Genomic DNA, 12,410 nt, shown 5'->3' with positions numbered 1-12,410 from the left:
TCCTGCTGAGGTCAGTGTGAGACAAGAGAGAACAAAACAATTTAAGCAGTGTAGTAGTAGACAGCAAGATTGTGCCTTGTTAATTTTTAAAAGAGAATAGCAAATCCTTTCTCATTGTTTACCTTTTTTTTCATTTATTTTGGGAAGGAGAACAGAAAATGGCCCCAGTGGAAAGTTCCTGTTCATAATAATAGATTTTTCATTGGACTTAAAACATCATCCCCAAAGTAGACATTTGTGTATCAGCTCGAGCATCTATGTACACGCTAGAAACTTTTATACAAACAAGAGTATTGGAGCAGGACCAACAACAGTGGTTTTCAAAGTCATTTTACTAATTCTTATTAATATGTCTGTCTTTCCATAAGTGACTGATGTTTATGATATTTTGCTCTCAGCCTGCTCAGTAAGTTAGGATCAAAGCTATCTGTATGTTTCCAAACTGCTTCTCTCCCATTTTGTCTACAACATCAGGCACAGAGAAATAGGGACCTGTGACCCACTGCCAACTCATTATTTTGTGTGCAGTCATACTCAGTAACACAAAGGAGTGTGTGTTGCCATATATTTTGCCAAAGTTGTTTGAAAGGTGTGTGGTTCTCAGCAAGGAAAAGTTTCCTTGCACCTGCATGTCAAATAAAAAATCTGCTTTGTCCTTTGTAGTATTCCAGCAAACCCCTTTATAGGTCATTGGGACCTGTTTTGTGTACAAGAGAAGCAGCATGACACAGCAACAGCTCCTTCCTGGTAGCATCACACTGCACTGTGGCACCGGTCAATAGAGCAATAGAGGTTTTCCTCATAGACCAAATTTTATCAAAGAAAGCAGTAGGATTAACACAGCTTCATTGCAAAATACCAGCCTTTGGCTACTTTATCCTCACTTAGATTTGGACCAAAATAATGCACAGCTTTCGAGCCAGCTTTTTGCAGGAGATGGAGTCCCAGCACTGAACCTGTGAATTTTCCAGCACAGCTTCCCTTTTCAGGGGGCAGCATGTCTATGGTTTGGTATTACTATTGTGCATGCTTATTCTGCTGGTACCCTAAAGAATCTTGCAAATTCCTGTTACAAGAACTGAAATTCTTTTGTTTTGTTCATGTTTTTATTTAGAAAAATGGTTGCTCACAGTTGAGTTTTGATATACACAGCTTGTTACGATAAAAGGTGGAATGAATGACAAGTGGATGTTGTCTGACTCCCAAAGGGATCAGAGTGACACTGCAACTTTATGGCTGTAAGAGAGTGATTATTCTGTACTTCTCTTTGTCTATAATACAACACAATAAAAGGGCAAGATGCATTATAGTATTTGGTGTGCTTTGTTATTGATTTGACAAAATGATGATGCTTATGCATTAATTTACATCTGGTCTTTAATTAGGTGGAAAATCCTCAGAGAAAAAAAGCTATTTTTAATACAAAAATAAAAAGACCTGGCATTTGGGCTACATTTATTAATATATTCTTATTTGCTGAAGTATAAAATCAAACTCACTCTTTCAAATAAAGGTACAGTGATGATTTTGTGAGCTTTTTTCAGGATCCCATACTCTGTACTAGGTGGTTTTGATAAAGTTCCTTATAATTGCAGGATAGCATGAAGAAAAAAATGGAGCTAGATAGTTTTAATTTATTTTTGGTCAGGAGGTTAATTTAAATTCAGAACCTCTTGAGTCTCTACTTACTAGAAGAAACTATGTATTTTGCAGAAGGATTTAATTGCAGGAGCCTTTAAAGCAGAATGTTTTTTCTCCCACCCAACACTTCCCGTACTTTTTTTGCTGCAGAGCCAAGGCAGTTCTCGTGACCTTTTGAAACCAAACTGTGTCTTCTCTTCTCTTGGTGCAGTGCTGCTGCTGATAGCCCTGGGCACGCAGCATTTGTACACAGGATGGAATGCAGGTGATAGCCCGTAAAATGCACAGCCAAGTCCTCCCTGGAAGAGAAGTGGTATAATCATGTTAGTGTGGTGGTGTCTCTAGGTAGGCAAGGTGACAGAGAAATCCTGGTAATGATCCCCACATCTCCAGAGCTTCTCATACCTGAGCCAGTGCCTTCGTTGGGTATAATTCTGTGTGTATTCTAAGTCAGTAGTTTTGAGCTGAGTCTCAGAAAAATTCTCTGAAGACATGTCTGGATTTCATTCTGAAAATGGAAACACAGTTTACCTTGCTTGTAATGTAGAATCCTGTTAGGTAACATCAAAGCTCAGTAGTATTATTGCTAGCTGAATCAGCTGGTGAATGGACTCTGTGGAATATTCTGAAAAACCCTGTCCAGATGGAAACCTCATACTTAGAAGCCAGTTATGTCTCTGTACCCAGAACTAGTCTGTAGGTACCTCGTGGGGTATCTGAGCATCTGATATACATTCCCCATTTTCAGAGAAATAGTTATAAAGTGTGGAAGTAGTTCCTTTAAGAGTGACCATGTGGTTTCTGTACCTTCTTCTGCACCTGTCCCAGACTGGAACCCAAAGACAAGAGCTCCTCCTCTAGCAGTGGGACTCATGGTTTGCACAGATCTCACCCTGATGAGACAAAGCACTTGCTGAGCTGAAGGAGGCTAACAGGAATCCCAGCTTAGTTCAAAGGTAATTTAAAAGCAGAAAGGCTCTGAGGCTGCGGAGCCTTTGGTGAGGCAGAGAAGAATAAAAGATGTTTTCTCTTTGGAACTGGCACAAGGCAGGAAATTTGCCCTTGCCTCTCTTGGCCTGCAGATATAGACCCCCTTACCTAAAACAATGTTCTGCTCAGTCCTTCCCTGGTGAGGACTCAGTGTGTGAGAGAAAAAGGGAGCAAGTGTGGAGGGGAAAAGACACCTGCCCTCTGCAGCCTGGCTGAGTTCTGGGCAAATCAGGGCTCCTGACAGAGAAACCAGAGCTGCAGCGTCCCAGGGATTTATGTGCTGAGCGTGGTAAGCAGGGGCTGCAACCACTCTGGCTGAGGGCAGTGCTGCAGACAAAGCATCACAGCAGTGTCAGAGGCAGGATTTGAAAAGGGGAGCTCAGAGATGTTGTGTGCACTGGTGCAAAAGAAGGGATCATTCTCCACACTCTCATCAAGCATGGCATGAGAAATTTCCAAACTTTCCAGAACCTGCTTTTGAGAGCTGTGCAATGAAATGAAGATGGAAGAGGTAGTTGTGAATACTCCCTGTGTTCCTCAGCTGAAGTTGTGCAGAAGACGGGAAGTCTCAGGGAGGCTGTGTGCTGTGCTTGTTCCCAAAGAAATTATGGAAGAGATGGAAGCATCTTTTGCAGACTGGTACTTGCTGATTTAAAGATTAAGAGGAAATTATTTTGCAGGTGCTTTTACCATCTAAGGAGAAAGGCAACACTCATTTAAAGAGTGTTCTTGGCAGCAAACATTAAATAGAGGTGGAAAACTAATATCAATTGCAAATATGCATATATGTGTGTATAATACATATAAAATATTTAGCCTCACTTTTGCTGTATTAAACATCTTGAATAAATAATTCCTGGCTGCAATGGATGAAGTAGATGGGTCTGCTAAACTTCTGAAAAGTCACCGTGGTTTTCCTGTGTCTGATTCTGGCTCTGCCTTGAACTGGCCTTGGGGGTCTGTTCAGAACATGCATCTCCACATAAGCAGAGGAAGGAATTTATTTCCCCCCATGTGCTCATGATAATTTGCTGACTGCTGAAGAAGGATCCCACAATGGAGGGGCCTTTGGTTCAATGTGGACAAGCTTCTGTGCTCTTGTTGTGTTTTCTATGTATGTGGCTAGAAACAAATTGAAGTAATTAACTTGCTGAGCTCCAGAGGGGAGGAATGAAAAACACCAGGAGGCTCTTAGAAAATCACTTAATCATTCTCGTGATTCTTGAGGAGACTGAAGCACATGGTAGAATTTGCAGGAGTCCACTTGCCTCACACCTGTGTCTCTTGCTCCATCCCCAAGCTGGGTGGCAAAGGGGAGACAACTGGATCCTTGAATCACGTCATTCCAGTTGGCCATTGAGCTCAAAGATGTTGGGGAGGAAAAGCAAAAGCAGAAGGCCCAGTGGCAGCGCAGAGCAGCCACCCATGATGGAGCTTTATACACTGAGGAACCCCAGGTATCTGCTTGCCCTGTCTGTGTCCCTAGCAGATAAAAAAGGATTAACAATGATGGCATTCATGAATGTCCATTATTAAATCTCCAGTTCACTTCATCCATCATTACATTTTCCATGCAATGGCTCCTTGCAGAGAACTCTCCAGTAAATGATGGACCATTTGTTCAGCATGGCTTGTCTCAATGCGTTCTTTGGACTCCATATCATGGCTCTGTTCATGCTGAAATCATCACAGCTGTTCTCTCAGCACTGTGGCCCAAAGTCTACCCTCATATGCCTGCATAGGAATCTCCATGATCTCACTGAAAACCACGTGAGGTGACCCAGGCCTGTTTCACAGGAGCACAGTGCTTTGTTTCCTCTGTGTAAAACAGCTGCCTTTCAGATCTCCTGCAGTTCCCTTACAGTGTTGCAAAAGGTTTTCTTTTCCTGGCCAGAGCAATGCTTCTGTGCCCTATCCCTAGAAATACAGAACTGGGGGCCAAGGGCTAAAGGAATCTGATCTATAAATTTTGTTTCTCAGGCTGATAATGAGCTCAAGATTATATATTATCCATGTTTTTTCTAACTGTTGGTACACCAACCTGCTTTTACCAGTTTGTACATTATAGATGAGGACAGAATGACACATCTCAAGGGGACAGATTCTCTTTACATCAGATTTCATTCCATATAAATAAATGAAAAAGGAGAGGTAAAACTATGGATCTACAATTTTTTTTGCCCCACAGAAACACAATAATGATAACAAGTCCATCTTCCCTGATGTTTAATTCCTTTTCTTTTTAATTGCTTAAGAAACTGTGCCTGTACCTTACTACTCAAGGTGTGTGTGGGAGTTGAATGTATAGCAGACTGTAAAGCTCATCAGTAGCAGTTAAGTACGAGCCTGAAGAGGGATGTGGAAACCAAGAATTCTTGAGCTGTGATACATCTTTGCCACTAGAGTGCTTTGAGGTACTGCCCATGTTTCTTTTGCTGTCTCTGGCCTCCAAATTCATCAAAGGAGAAATATTCTTTTCATAAGAAGAATGCAAGCCACTGTGCCTCACTTGTAGACGTATTAAAGGCAATCATTTATGTATGAAAATAGCAAATTCTTCAAGTTACAATTATTTTAAGGTGAAATCAGTAGACATCAATTGCCATGTATGACTTCTAGCATTAGAGATACAAAGAATTATTGTCTGTCTAACTATTGGCTGTTTAGCTAACACTTGGATAATTTATACAGGAAATAAAGAGATAAGTGTTATACATTTAAGCCATTTATCTAATCACTGACTTTCCTACTTGGAATCTAATGAAAAACTTTATGTCAAATTCTGGTCCATATTTCTAAAGGCTCTTCCTGAGCTGTGCTTTTTATATTTCCTTCCCCCAAACAACCACATCAGTAAGTTTCAATACCAAGATGTGCAACAGCAAGGAAATACCAAGGTTATTTTATGAATATTCACAAAGGAAGACAAAGGAGAAGGTTATAAATTTCTGTTCAGAGACTTGAGGTAAGATGTGATGTGCAAGGCCCAACATAATGTGACCTTCTCTCTCTAAATAGACTGCTCTATATTGCCTGCAAAAGAAAAGTAGTCCATGCCCAATAATGTATTGAACATTGTGATTTTGAATTTGTGAAGCAGTTCTGAAGAATGGATTGTGAGGACTGCAGAATACTTCATTGCTGTGCCAAAAAAAATACACAACAAAAGCCAAGGAGAAGTGGCAAAATTTAAAACCTTCCTTGCAAAAAATGAACTATTTCCTGTACAAACAGTTATATAACAGAAGCAAACAACTTCATTGTGATGTAGTTTGAGTTGGATCTGGATGTAAATGAATTCCCTCATTGGATTTAATAAGTGTTGGACCTTGGTCAGGTCTCCAACAACAAGTGCAAAGATGCAACACTAGAGGAAAAAAACCCAAACAAACAAGAAGCAGAATTTTGGGAAGACAAATATGATAAACTTGGGAAAATGCATTTAACTGCTTTCCTTTTGACATGAGGTCTGATTTACACCATGTCCCATTAATTGCACATGGCATACAAGCAAGTTTTTTGTATTGCCTCCTCAAGGTCAGTGCTGTGAGCAGAAAGAAGCTTTGGACTAAGTTTATTAGAACAGATCTCCTGTTGAGTCACGAGGTGCAGAAAGGACCCCCTGTCCTTCTAAACTCCTTCTCAGACAGGAGTCTGGAATCCTAGTCCCAGACGTAGTCAAAGGGTTTTATAGATGCAATTGCATCTTTGTACAACTTTGTTCCATGGGATTAATGATGGCAATCCAAACATGTTTATATTTATAAGATTAAGTATTTATGTTATTGATGATTCTAATGATAATCATTAGAATAAACGACCCAAATCAGAATTACTTATTGCACAATATAGTTACAGCTACTAGTATAGTACACTATTTTCTGAGGCAATATTGAAGCAATGATATTGAAGACAGTAAAATAATTATGAAGGACAGACTGGATGTTTCTCACCCATATGAACAACTGTGTGAAAATCTCTTTCACTTGGCCTCAGGGAGCATCCCCACTAATGGGAGAGTCTCACAAATGATCTTAGAAAAGGTTTGTTAGAAGTCCCTGCCATTAAAAAGTGGGCTTTTATAGTATAAAATTATTGACTCTCAGTCAGATGTTTCTGTGCCAACTGTGTCAGCTCAGCGGCCTTTAGCTCAGCAGCTTTGGATAACTTATCAGTACTATCACTTGCTGGTTCCTTTCTCAGTAATTTTTCTGCTACCTCCTCACTGGGTGCCAGTTTCTGTCAGGAAACATTGTTCTTCACATCCTCAGAATGTTTAACTTTGGGATTGATGGGTCAGGCTGCTCTCGGTGATCTTCAACACCAAAAGCAGTTTGATGTCCCATCATTCTCTACCCACCACTAGTAATTTTTGCAAATAGGGTAAAGTTCCAGCTGTTTTAACCCCACTTAGAGCAACCTGCTATAATCAGTTGCCATTTAGACCTGCAGTTGATTCATTTAAGGTCACTTGACAGCTCACGTACATCAGGACAGGAACTTTATCATCAAATTCAGTCTGCAATTAGCCAGTGTGACGTTTTGTGCTGAGACTGGCACACAGTTGGTCGTTTGCATGCCCATGTACTCCTGCCAGTCACTGTCAGCATGGGGAAATCCAGCCCCTTCTGCTGGGGTCACTGACTGGCTCTGTGGGAAACAGCCCTCCTGGCAAACTGTTCTGGCACACGGAGCCTGGGAGGGTGAGCCATTTCCCTGGACTTGTCACTTCCCTGGGTGTTCAGCTGTGCCTGGGGCCTAGAACTGCCCTTGGGCCCATCCTTCCTAAAGAGAAAGGTACAGAAACACCTCTGCCTTTCTGCTGGGTCTGTGAGCCAAGTGTTAATAGGGAAAAAGGTTTGTATTCTGTAGGAATGGAGACCCCGAATTTAGTTTTGCCTGAGGTATTTGGGCTTGGCCCCTTACGAAGGGTGTTCCCCTGCCCTGAACTGGCTTCCCGCAGCCTTTGATAAAACCCCAGCCTTGTAAGGTCTGACATTCATGGCTCAAAGCCACCCCTTCACCTTGAGACAGCCTTACTGCAGGATTTGGGATGATCCCAGCATAACCCTGGTGTATTGCTTGTTTGCAAGGAAGGGGCAGATCTGAAATGCAGTTTGTTACTGTGTTACTTCAGTACCGCCACTGTGATGAAATTACATGGGAACCATGGCGGGAAAGCCTCAAGGTTAGTCACAGAATCTGCCAGGTTATTTGTGCTGACAAATCCAGCAGTCCAGAAGAAGATGGGATTTATACAAAAAGCACAAGATGAAATTAATACATCCAAATTGGTTCTCTTAATTTTGTGCCAATTTTCATGCTTTAAGTCATGCTAGCTGGAAATTACAGCAGGAAATAGTGCAGAAATTGTATTAAATCTGAAAATCCGATGACTCCAGAGAGCTGAGGTTTTTAATGAGTCGTCTTTGGTTGTTTCAGTAGACAAAACATGAAGAGCCCTGCTGCAAAGACCCCAGCAGCCTGTAGTCAAAGAACTCCATCAACTTCCTCGGAGTTCAGCTACTGATGAATTTACTCTGGTGAATCAAAGGTTGCTTCTACATCACTCCATTCATTACATTTTGATGTAGATTTGGGCGAGTTTGATGTGGCTCATTAAGCAAATCAGATACTGGGCTCACATATCCAGATGGCTTCTCAAATGCTTCCCAAGAAAGTGACTGCAGAGCTCAAGGGACCTAGGTGTGCTCTCAGAATCAAATTAATTTTGAGATGCTTTGCAAAGTTTTGCTTGGAAAGCAAGGCAGGAGAGCTGTGCAAGGATACCTACAGATGACCAGAGGGGCAGAGGCTGGGTGGATGAACTGGCTGAAGCTGTGAGCCAAGATACAATGCTCCAGATCTAATGCTCTAGAGGTTCTTCTTGTAACAACTCTTTCAGCTCTGCACATCCCAGGAATCGATATGTGCCACCAGAGTACAAACAATAAATCTTGTGAGGTGCTACAATAGCAGCTTGTTTAAAACAACATACATCCATGCTTAGCATCTTTGCAGAATTGGATCTTGAGGGCTCAGCATGCTTGGGGATTCATTGCTTAGTGAGTTTTGCTCTCTATTCGATGGAGCCATTATTCAAGCCATGACAGTATTTTCCATTATGTATCCATGTCTTTGGAGCTGCTGAGAAAAGATCTGCTCCAGATGGAAATGTAGCCTGCAAACTACCCAAATGCTATTTTTGGAAACAGCATTTCCAGAACAATTGTTTGGGACTTTACAATAGGCCCTGCTGAAAAGGGGACGATCTGGCTGGGAAAGGTTGAAGGAAACAGAAGGGCTCCAGCCCATTCCTTGAGGACGATTATTTCAAAAAGATATTTAGAAAAGCAAGTTGGGGGTTTAACTTGAATAACTTTGGGGGTGAAGCATTTAAGGAAGAATTTTAATAAATGAAGAGATAAGCAGGTGCTGCTATACTCAGCAGCCCAGGTCTATCCATCAGGAATCTCTGAGGAAGTGGGAAGGGGCAAGGCTTCAGGCTGACTCCTGTCAAACCAGGCATGAAGTGCTGGAAACTGTGACTGGGAAAGTTGTGGAGAGGGGTTGAACAAACCAACAGCTTCCTCAGCCTACAGATTTCATAGATAGAGGACATTCTTTAGGGTGTCCTTAAAAGGGTCTTCTTCTAGGGACTGAAAGTATTGTGGACAAGGCAAAAAGGGTCTAGGCAGATCACAGTGGGATTTAAGCTGTGTTAAGCTGATACATTTTCTTGGAAAATAAGTGCTCTTTGCATCATTGTCAGTTAAAATGCTGGCATTTGCATGACTTAGCTAGAATTTAAACCATTTATTTTCTTTATTGCCTGGAAAAGCACAACTAGGCTATTGCCATTTTAGGCTGTGTTTTGGGATGCTGGGAGTGGTCTTCTGGAATGGATTAACCTGTACCATGAACCAATTCCTTCACCATGCTTTTAAGAGAACTGTAAAGGAATAAGCTTCTTAGTGGATCTAGATATCTGAGATATTAGGAGCTTCCAGACAAAGCATAGATACCTGTCACTGCCCCAAAGTAAAGCACATGCAAGATCATTCAAGAGTTTGAACCATGTGAGAGGGGCTGGAGGCTGTCAGTGTATAAATCTGGTTGTCAGTCATAGTCTGGTTTCGTTTCGTTTTGAAGTAATTTGTTTTGTAAATGTCTTGAGCACATTTGGACCTCCGAGTCTTTCCTGTACCTGCTGGCTCTTTGCCTACCACATTTGTGTAGACAACCAGGCTGAAACATTTGCTGACAATTATTTTGTTTCCATGTATTTGTTAGTTTGATGCAGTTCCACATTTCCCCCATAGCTTTTACTACATTTAAGCTGGAATTTGCCTCTCTCAGAGTTGGAAAACCTCATTCTTACACATTTCTGATAGAAAATAGGCAACCAAATCTTTCACATGTCATTGCTTTTCCCAGTCACCTAACTTTATACAGAGGGTCATCAGTGTGTGAAACCTGTGAATCGTTGTCTTTCATTGATTTCAGCTTCTTGATCAGTTCTCCTCAGCAGATTTCAACAGCAATGTAAGTGCTGAGGCTGGAAGTCTGTCACAGTTGTTCAAGGCTAGCTCGTTTTTCCCTTTGGGTATTTTCTAGAATATCTTCTTATACATAATGTATCTCTTCCTCCATAGGCTTCTGTTTCACAGTTCTCCAAAGCCTTGGCGCTTCCTTGTCAATAAAGGTTGGCACGCTTTCAATCACAGTGCTTTGGAGCTTTATTCTTTTGTGCTGAAAGAGGCACTGCTAGAAAATGCCTGAGGAAAGCACAGCTATATGTGATAAGGAAGGTTTATATCATTAGAAAGGGAAGCTTATCTTAAATAGTGTTCTAATAATTAGGTTTTATTGGGTTTTGTGGTTTCTGCCCAAGAAGAGTCTAACAGTGGTGGTGAGGACCAAACTGGAAAACACAAATGAAAGTGCAGCAAGAAAATGGCATGGGTCTACTCAGCTTACTGGCAAGGGCATCAAGAACTTGGAAAAAAAAAATTTGGTCAATCTTTTCAGCTTTATCAACAACTTATGTTTTCATTGAGGAATACAATTTTTCAAGTTGACAATGTTCTACTGAGTTTCTGCATAAATGATAGTTAATGATCCAAGTAACAGACTCATTAATGATCCATTGTGGTTGAGGGGGAATAGAAATGCCAGTGGAGGAATGTGCTGCAAGCAATTGCATCCAAGTAACCCAGGTGCCCAGCTGCTCCTGGGATAGATGGGGAGAACTCAGTGTTCAGGGAACAAAATACCAGGAGGTAGTGGAAGTGATTGAAATTACTGAGAACCTGTGCTGTTGCTGGGGAACAGAACAGCAGCAGTGGGACAAGTGCAGTCCAGTCCTTCAAGACATTAAGTGGGCATGACTCATCAGCCACACTGTTTGTGTGTGAATGGTGCTATCTTAGAGGCTTCAGCTAAACTGGGATACCCACACAAGAGAGGCAGCCTGGAACGTATTAAAATCCAGGTGATGCCTTAGGTTTTAACTCTTATGTTTTTCAAATCCTGTACTGCTTAGTGCATAACTCTGAAGCTTCATGTGGCCTGTTAACTGTTTCATATGGTGTAGCCTTTTGACTGCCCAGGGCATACCTTTGAAGGCCCTTCAAATAAATACCTACCTTTATCCTCTTATTTTTGTCTAGTCTCTGTTTATAGGTGGCCACCTTGAAGCATCACAGGGGCATGGAAGTAGAAAAGAAAGGATACAGAGATCACCAGTGCGTTGTTCCCAGCTGCCAGTGCTCCCAGCACTGGGAGGTCAGGGAGGCAAGGGGACACTCAAAATCTGTCAGGCTTCCACCAGGGTACAGAAGCCAGTCAGTACCATTCTGGACTGTCCATCCTGTCCCCTAAACAGCCAACACTGACTGTACAAAAGCTGAAGAAAGGAAAAGGAAGAGCTCAGCAATCCTGTGGATCTCTGTCCCTGAGCTGTCACTTTGCAGTATCTTGAGAGAAAAAGAAGGGACCAGCTTCTATAGTTTTAGACAAGGGAGTTGTCCCCTTTGACGGTGGGGAGGGACAGCATTTTATGTGCTAGTAGGTTGGGTTGTTACACTGCTTCCCCACTGCTTATTACCATTGCAGAAAATGCACATCTTTTAAGAATTGCTCCATCTATTGCTGTCTGAGTATTAAACTCATTTTATGACACTGGGATCCAAAAATATGGGGTCTTACAGAAACCTAAGGCATAACTGCAGGGCTCAGTTCAGATCTTGGTATGTCAGTTCCTCTGAGGCAAGTGTGGTCAACAATCAGGTTCAGCCTCTCAAAGAAGAATAAATGGTAGGAAGAGAAAAAAGTGTATCCCTTTGTCCAGCAGTGATCTCTGTGGACATTTGGGAAGCCAAGTGCATTGTTTGGCCTCAGTGCTCAGCCTCAGAGAGCCAGCAAGAGCAAACTGATGGATAGGAGGGGGTGACAGTAAGTGCCTCTGTGTGCTTTTGGATCTGAAAGCATCTTTATATAAATGTCATTCAGCTGGTGGAGGCTTGCAGGGCGTTATTTTTGATGGTATTATCTCCTTTGCTTTTAGGACCTTTTTCATTTTCATTTGCATTTAATTTGCTTTTAGGACCATTATCACACTTGGTATAATTATAAATGCACTGAGCCACAGTTCAGACTTTATGATATTTATTTCTTTCACTCTGGAAACCTTTCAGACATGGAAGTACAATATTCAGCCCCATATCTGAACTCCTGAAGTGATCATGTTTTTTTCCTGGCTGGAATGACACTTTCAG

The 12,410-nt window shown here is 41.7% G+C and overlaps 1 protein-coding gene across 1 annotated transcript in view; it reads left to right on the top strand.

The window, feature by feature from the left end:
* The window catches only part of CUNH4orf48 (chromosome unknown C4orf48 homolog), a 14,990-nt gene extending 13,678 nt beyond the window's left edge, over positions 1–1,312 (top strand). The window contains exon 4 of the mRNA XM_017727748.1: positions 1–1,312. This exon is cut by the window's left edge and continues 1,015 nt beyond it. The gene's annotated coding sequence lies outside the window, so the exon portion shown is untranslated.
* The last annotated feature ends 11,098 nt before the right edge of the window (positions 1,313–12,410 follow it).

The sequence above is a fragment of the Corvus brachyrhynchos genome, unplaced genomic scaffold (assembly GCF_000691975.1).
Source record: "Corvus brachyrhynchos isolate BGI_N302 unplaced genomic scaffold, ASM69197v1 scaffold80, whole genome shotgun sequence".
NCBI classification, from domain to species: Eukaryota; Metazoa; Chordata; class Aves; order Passeriformes; family Corvidae; genus Corvus; species Corvus brachyrhynchos.
Note: the sequence above shows the minus strand (reverse complement) of the source record. Positions and strands in the feature narration are given on the sequence as shown.